The 5672-nt window shown below is 52.7% G+C and overlaps 1 long non-coding RNA gene across 1 annotated transcript; it reads right to left on the minus strand.

Annotated features, from left to right (window-relative positions):
- Window positions 1–2934: 2934 nt before the first annotated feature.
- On the minus strand, window positions 2935–5363 carry LOC144233281 (uncharacterized). The gene is made up of 2 exons (XR_013335637.1): window positions 5244–5363; window positions 2935–4295 (listed from the first exon to the last, which is right to left on the minus strand). It is a non-coding gene; the product is annotated as an uncharacterized LOC144233281 (long non-coding RNA).
- Window positions 5364–5672: the final 309 nt, after the last annotated feature.

Raw genomic sequence — 5672 nt, forward strand, 5'->3', positions numbered from 1 at the left:
TGGAGGCGGGACCCTTCTCCAGGGAGGTGTGCCTTTCCAGGAGGACCAATGATATATGCCTGGTCAGGGTCACCCTCTGCTTTCTGGAGCGGGGAACCCAACTTGGCTAATAACCCTACTGGTGTGTAATCATACAAGGGGGATCCTGACTCCAGGGCAGGACAGCTTGGGGACTGCCTTATCCACTGCCGTGAGCGTTTCCAGCAGGGCCCCTCTCTGACATTCCTCTGGGACCCAAATCAGCACTCAAATCCTGTGGTGGCTCCAAACACATTCAGCCTTGCACTGTGGAGGAACATGGAGAACTTCCATGTTCTTGACATTGGTGTGGCCCATGTTTGGAGAAGGATGGAAGTTTTGCCATTCCTCTTCTGTCAGAGTGTAAGCAGGATGTCAGACAATGGCAACCCCTTGGGTAGCCTGGAATTGGGAGAGTCCTTCAGGAACACTGGCTGAACCCTCTGGGGATTAGCGATTACACGTGGGGATTCAGGGAAAAGGGGTCTAACTGAATTTAGTCCATGGAGATCAATGCAATTTGGCAGCTGTTTTCAGGAAACTCTCTCTATTGCTGGACACCACCTCCATATTCTAAAGATGATATTAGGGAGGTGGGCTTTTCACATATTACCTTCCGAAAACATGTTCTTTGCAGCTTCAAGCTCAATGATGCTATGGAGGCTGATTATACATTGCTGGAATCATTCCAAATGTTGACTTTTCCTCACCCTTTCCCTAGGATGATAAAATGGAAGAAATTGTGGAAGTTGGTGCATATTGGGTTCCTAATTGCAAAATTCTCGATGCCTCAGATTCTGTCCTGCATGGCACAAGATCATTGGGCATGGCAGGAATTATCAAGGATCCTGCACGGGATTTCACAAATGACTGTTTCACTTTTCGGTGATGTAATCTATTTGGTGGATTATAATGAGAGTTCAAAACAGGTTATCCCCGGAAGAAAATTCCATATCACAATAGAGGTTAGGTATGTTTTTGTGAAACCTTCTTTTCCAGGTATGTGGATATGTGTGCATGCTGACGATGTACTTTCCAGGTGAAATGCATCCCTCACTGCTGGCCTCATTCAGAAGACTTTGAAAGATCTGCTCACAGGACTTGCTTTTCCGTCTAAGCACGACTACCCTCTCTGATTGAATCTGCTCTCTGGGCTCTCTGCATAACAGCCTATGTCCCTTTACTCAGGGGCTCTTAACCCCTGTTCAGAGAGTTGAGACCAGAAGTATTACATGAGCAAAATCTGCAAAGAAGGGAGAATGGAGGGTCACTTGTGTTCGAGGCGCCTCTCCGTTCAACTTCTAGGTCATTGCTCTGAGCCTGTGTCCCGGAGGATCACACACACCAATCCTTGCACGCCGACCAACCCGGAAACACCCTGATCCCCGCATGGAGTTACACACATCCCACTCTTCCCTGGCACTGACACATGGGCACAGAAGTGGTCAAGGACCTTGAGGGGGTCCCTGTGTAGAGTTGTGTAGCCCCAGGTGCAGGGTAGGGACCAGATGAGCAGGTCACAGTGGACAGAGAGTTGTCTCTGCTGCAACAGGGCCTCAATTACATCCCCCAGTAAGGTTCAGTCTAGTTCCTATGGAGAGCATACATGTTCAAAGTCCATGGTTGGGTCAACATGGTCACAAAAATGGTCTGGAAACATGCAGGTTTGTGCTCACCTTCCATACCCACGCAGGGCAGGGTCATCCCTTACTTGGTTTGCAAAGGGGTGTGGACAGCCTGGTATCATCATTTCAGGTGTCAGATTTATGACGGCAAGGTGTATCTAGCAACCAGTAAGTGAAGGATATGCAATGGTATCTTGTGCTTCATTCACCTACAGAAATGTGTCCCATACCTGGCAGACAAAAAGGGCCACGGGCAAAGAGTCTAAGGAATTATTTACTCTAAGTGTCAAGACCTGCGTTATGATGCCAAGCATGTCACATGAGATGAAACAATGCACTCTACAACTTTAAGCTTTTGACGACTCAGGGCTTCACTGATCTAACAGAGAAGTCAAGGTGAGATGGGTATACATGCAGGCTGTAATGGGATTTAGACACACCAGGAATAGAGATTCAAGGGCTCTAGCCCAGGTCCTGTTCTTCTGACAGGCCTGGTCCATGGAACCCCCTAGAAGTGCAATAAGATTTCCCCATCCCACTCGAGGGCAAATTTAGAGGCAAGCGTAACACAGGGCATGCTCACAACAAAGCCAGTGATCCTGGAATTCATCCAGGAGTTGATCCTCTGTGAGCCTCCACATCCAGCATCAGTACAAACTCAGGTTTTTGTTGGAAGGGGACAAGAGAGTTCCTAAAAAGGCTCTGAGTACAAGGGCAACGATGGCCACTCATAGGTATTCATATTCCAGAGTGTTTCCCCAGCCTGACCCAGAGCATGGCTCCATCTCTCTGGCTTGTATCCAGGCTTGTCCTTGTGTGCTCTGCACCACCATCACATCCTCCACCCCCTCACTGAGTTCAGGGGTACATCCAGGGAAGTGTCAATGGCAACTGAGAGCAGGAAGTGGACCCAGGTCAACAGGGGAAGGGTCTCCGCATCCAACATCCCCTCGGTCCCTGGAGATGGAGCGGAAACATAAAGTAGGATCATCCCCCATCCTGTCCAGACACAAACAGGGAATCAGAGAATGATACTGTGGGTTTCAATCTGGGACTCTCCCATCAAAATAAAGAATTAACTCTTTTCTTTTTTTTTTTAATTAAGCAAGGAAAGATTCCAAAGGATAAATCCTGTCACCAGCATATCCTTGCTGTGTGATCTTGGGCAAGTCAGCTCCCATTCCACTGTCTTTGCTTTCCTATCGTTCAAAAGGTGATAATGTTACATGCTCAGGTGTCCAACCAGATGTAGGTACTGTGAACATAGAATGAGTTAAAGCACATAAATCACTTAGGGTAGAGTCAGGCATGTAATTTTTGTCTTCCCAGCTAGGAATGGACAACATAAAGTCACATGGTAAGACACTTCTAGGAAAAGGGAGGTGTCCTGCTCAGATTGTCCATCCAATGAAATGACACAGGTTTGGGGCCAAGAGATCTTCATTCAAGTGGGGGCCTTCAAGACACAGTTGCATCTCCTTTTCCCTCCTAACTCAGCTTGTTACGTTTCCGCTTTGGAAAGTTCAGGAAGCAGAAGACCGTCCCATAGAGAGTTTTGTTCCTGCATCCCAAGATCCCCAGAAAATGAGGGAAGAGGGAGACGATTGAGACTAGTGCTTAGAGAGGTTTTGAGCTCAGGATGGCCCTAGGTGCTGGTTCCTAAGTCCTCCCAGTGAACCAAAGCCTGCCCACCAACCCATCCTGGGTGCCCACAAGGAAGGCGGGTAAAGAAAAGCCCACCCCACTGGAGCCTGACACAGCTCCGTCAAGAAGAAAAGCAGGTTGGACCGAGCACCAGGTAGCCTGAACACTGGGGAGGTCCACCGGGAGGTACAAAACCACACAGCTTAGCACATATGGAGGCAACCTGGAAAAGGATCCCAAGACCAGAGAGATCATTAATGAGCAATCAGAACCTCTGATAGAGAGCCTCCTCCTCAGTGCAGGGGTGTGGCCCAAGACGAATGCAAACACAATGCTGACCTGCCCCAAGGTCAGTGGTGGGTACCTCCAAGATGACCTCCAACATGATCTCCTATCTTCATGGCTTTGTAGAATCCCATTCCCAAGAGTGACTAATGGACTACGGCAGCTATAATGAAATGTCCAAGAATTCCAAAATGTGGTGATAACAGGTCTGCAGCTTCTGTCTCATAAACCCTTTGTGTTCACTGGCTCTCTGTCTCTTTAATCTCTCTCTCTGTCTCTGTTCCTCTCTCTGTAGTCACCATATAAAATTGAACCTGCTGGGGAGGCCCTCAGGAATCCTAGGCCACGCAGAGGAGAACCGAGGCAGTCTGCAATGTATGTGCACCATCTTGGGAGGACGTCTTGCAGCCCCAGGCCAGGTTCCAGGAGATGCATCCCGGCTGACAGCTTGACGACCACCTCAGGAGAGGCCCTACCCAGGACCAGACACCTACCCCTGCTCCTGGATTTCTGACCTCAGCAACTGGAAGGTAAATGGCCTGGTTTGAGCCACTCAGAATCAGAGCACTTGGTTGAACAGTCATGGATTAGGGATGCTCCCTGGAGCCAAGGTCCAGGCTCTGGGTGGTGCTGGCAGGCCCCCTTGCTGGGGCTTTCAGTTGGTGGAGGCCGCTGCTGCCTGAGGCCCTGGGCACAGGGAGAAGCCTGGTGCTGGTGAAGGCCCTGCGGAGGGACAGTGGGGCTGTGTGTTCCCTGGGGGACAGAAGCACCCTGCAGAAAGGTCAGGGTCCAGGAGGATTGTGGTGGTGAAGGAGCTCGCAGCACGGGTCAGAGGCGCGAGGTGCAGCAGCGATGGAGAGTCTGGGGATGCAAGGGACAGAGGGGGACTGAAGGGGACAGGGTGGAACCAGAGGAGGAGAAGGAGCCATGGAGGCCCTGGATATGCAGGGGGACTGAGGCAGACAGGGAGCAGCCAGAGGAGGAGGAAGAGGAGCCTAGAGTCTGGGGCCAAAACAGGATGGAGGGGAACAGAGGGGGACAGAAGGGGACAGTGTGGAACCAGGGGAGGAGCAGGAGCCACAGAGAGCCTGGGTACACAGGGGGATGCTAGGGGTCTGAGTGGGACTGAAGGGGACAGAGGTTAGCAGGGGCATGGGGAGGAGCCAGAGGAGGAGCAGGAGCTGCAGAGAGTCTGGGGAAGGTGGGGGAAGGGAGTACAAGGGGAAAGAGGAGGAATGAGAAGGAGGGAAGTGCACGCAGCAGAGGGACGGAGGGAGATTGAGGGGGCCACAGAGGGAATGCGGGGGACAGAAGGGGACACAGAGGGACCGAAGAGGACACAGGGGGACGAATGAGAATGAGGGTGTCGGAGAGCAGCCAGAGTTGTAGCCTCAGAGTCTGCAGATGCACGAGGCTGCAGGGGGCCAGAGGCGGACTGAAGGGACCGCAGGGGGGCAGGGAGGAGACTCAGAAAGCCTGGGGAACGAAAGGAGATTGAGTGGGACTCAGAGGGATGAAGTGGGAAGGGGACAGAGAGTTGGACTCAGGGGGAGGATGGTGGGGTACATAAGGGGTCGCACGGATACGGGGAGGAACCGGAGGAGGAGGAGCCGCAAAGATTCTGGGGATGCAGACGGACTGGGAGCCACGGAGCAAGGCGCGGGCACTCACCTTCTAGGAGCTGGAGCGAGAGAAACCGCGCCTTCCCCCTCGCCCCCTCGCACAGTGTGGCGAGCAGGGTGGTGGGCAGCCACGGTAGGGGGCGAGATCATGAGAGACGGACTTGCGACGAATCACTGCCTGCTTTCAGGCCACCAGCCCTTCGGTACCCGGCCCCGCCCCCATTGACTCTTCCGGTCACCCTCAGACCACATATCGGCTCCTGTCCTGCCCTCCCTTCAGCCCGTTGGTCGGCTACCAGCTCCGCCCCGCCCCACCGCCCTCTGTGTCCCCTCAGACTTTGGTTCTCCCCTAGCCACGCCCCATCCAGCTGGCCTTCTGTCCACTGGGCACCGCCCCACTCCCGTTCGCATTTGTGACCCCTTGCTGCATCTCCCTTCCTTTCTTCCATCTTCAGTTCCCGCCCTCCTTCCTCCGCAC

The sequence above is a fragment of the Crocuta crocuta genome, unplaced genomic scaffold (genome assembly GCF_008692635.1).
Source record: "Crocuta crocuta isolate KB4526 unplaced genomic scaffold, BGI_CrCroc_1.0 scaffold392, whole genome shotgun sequence".
Classification (NCBI taxonomy): domain Eukaryota; kingdom Metazoa; phylum Chordata; class Mammalia; order Carnivora; family Hyaenidae; genus Crocuta; species Crocuta crocuta.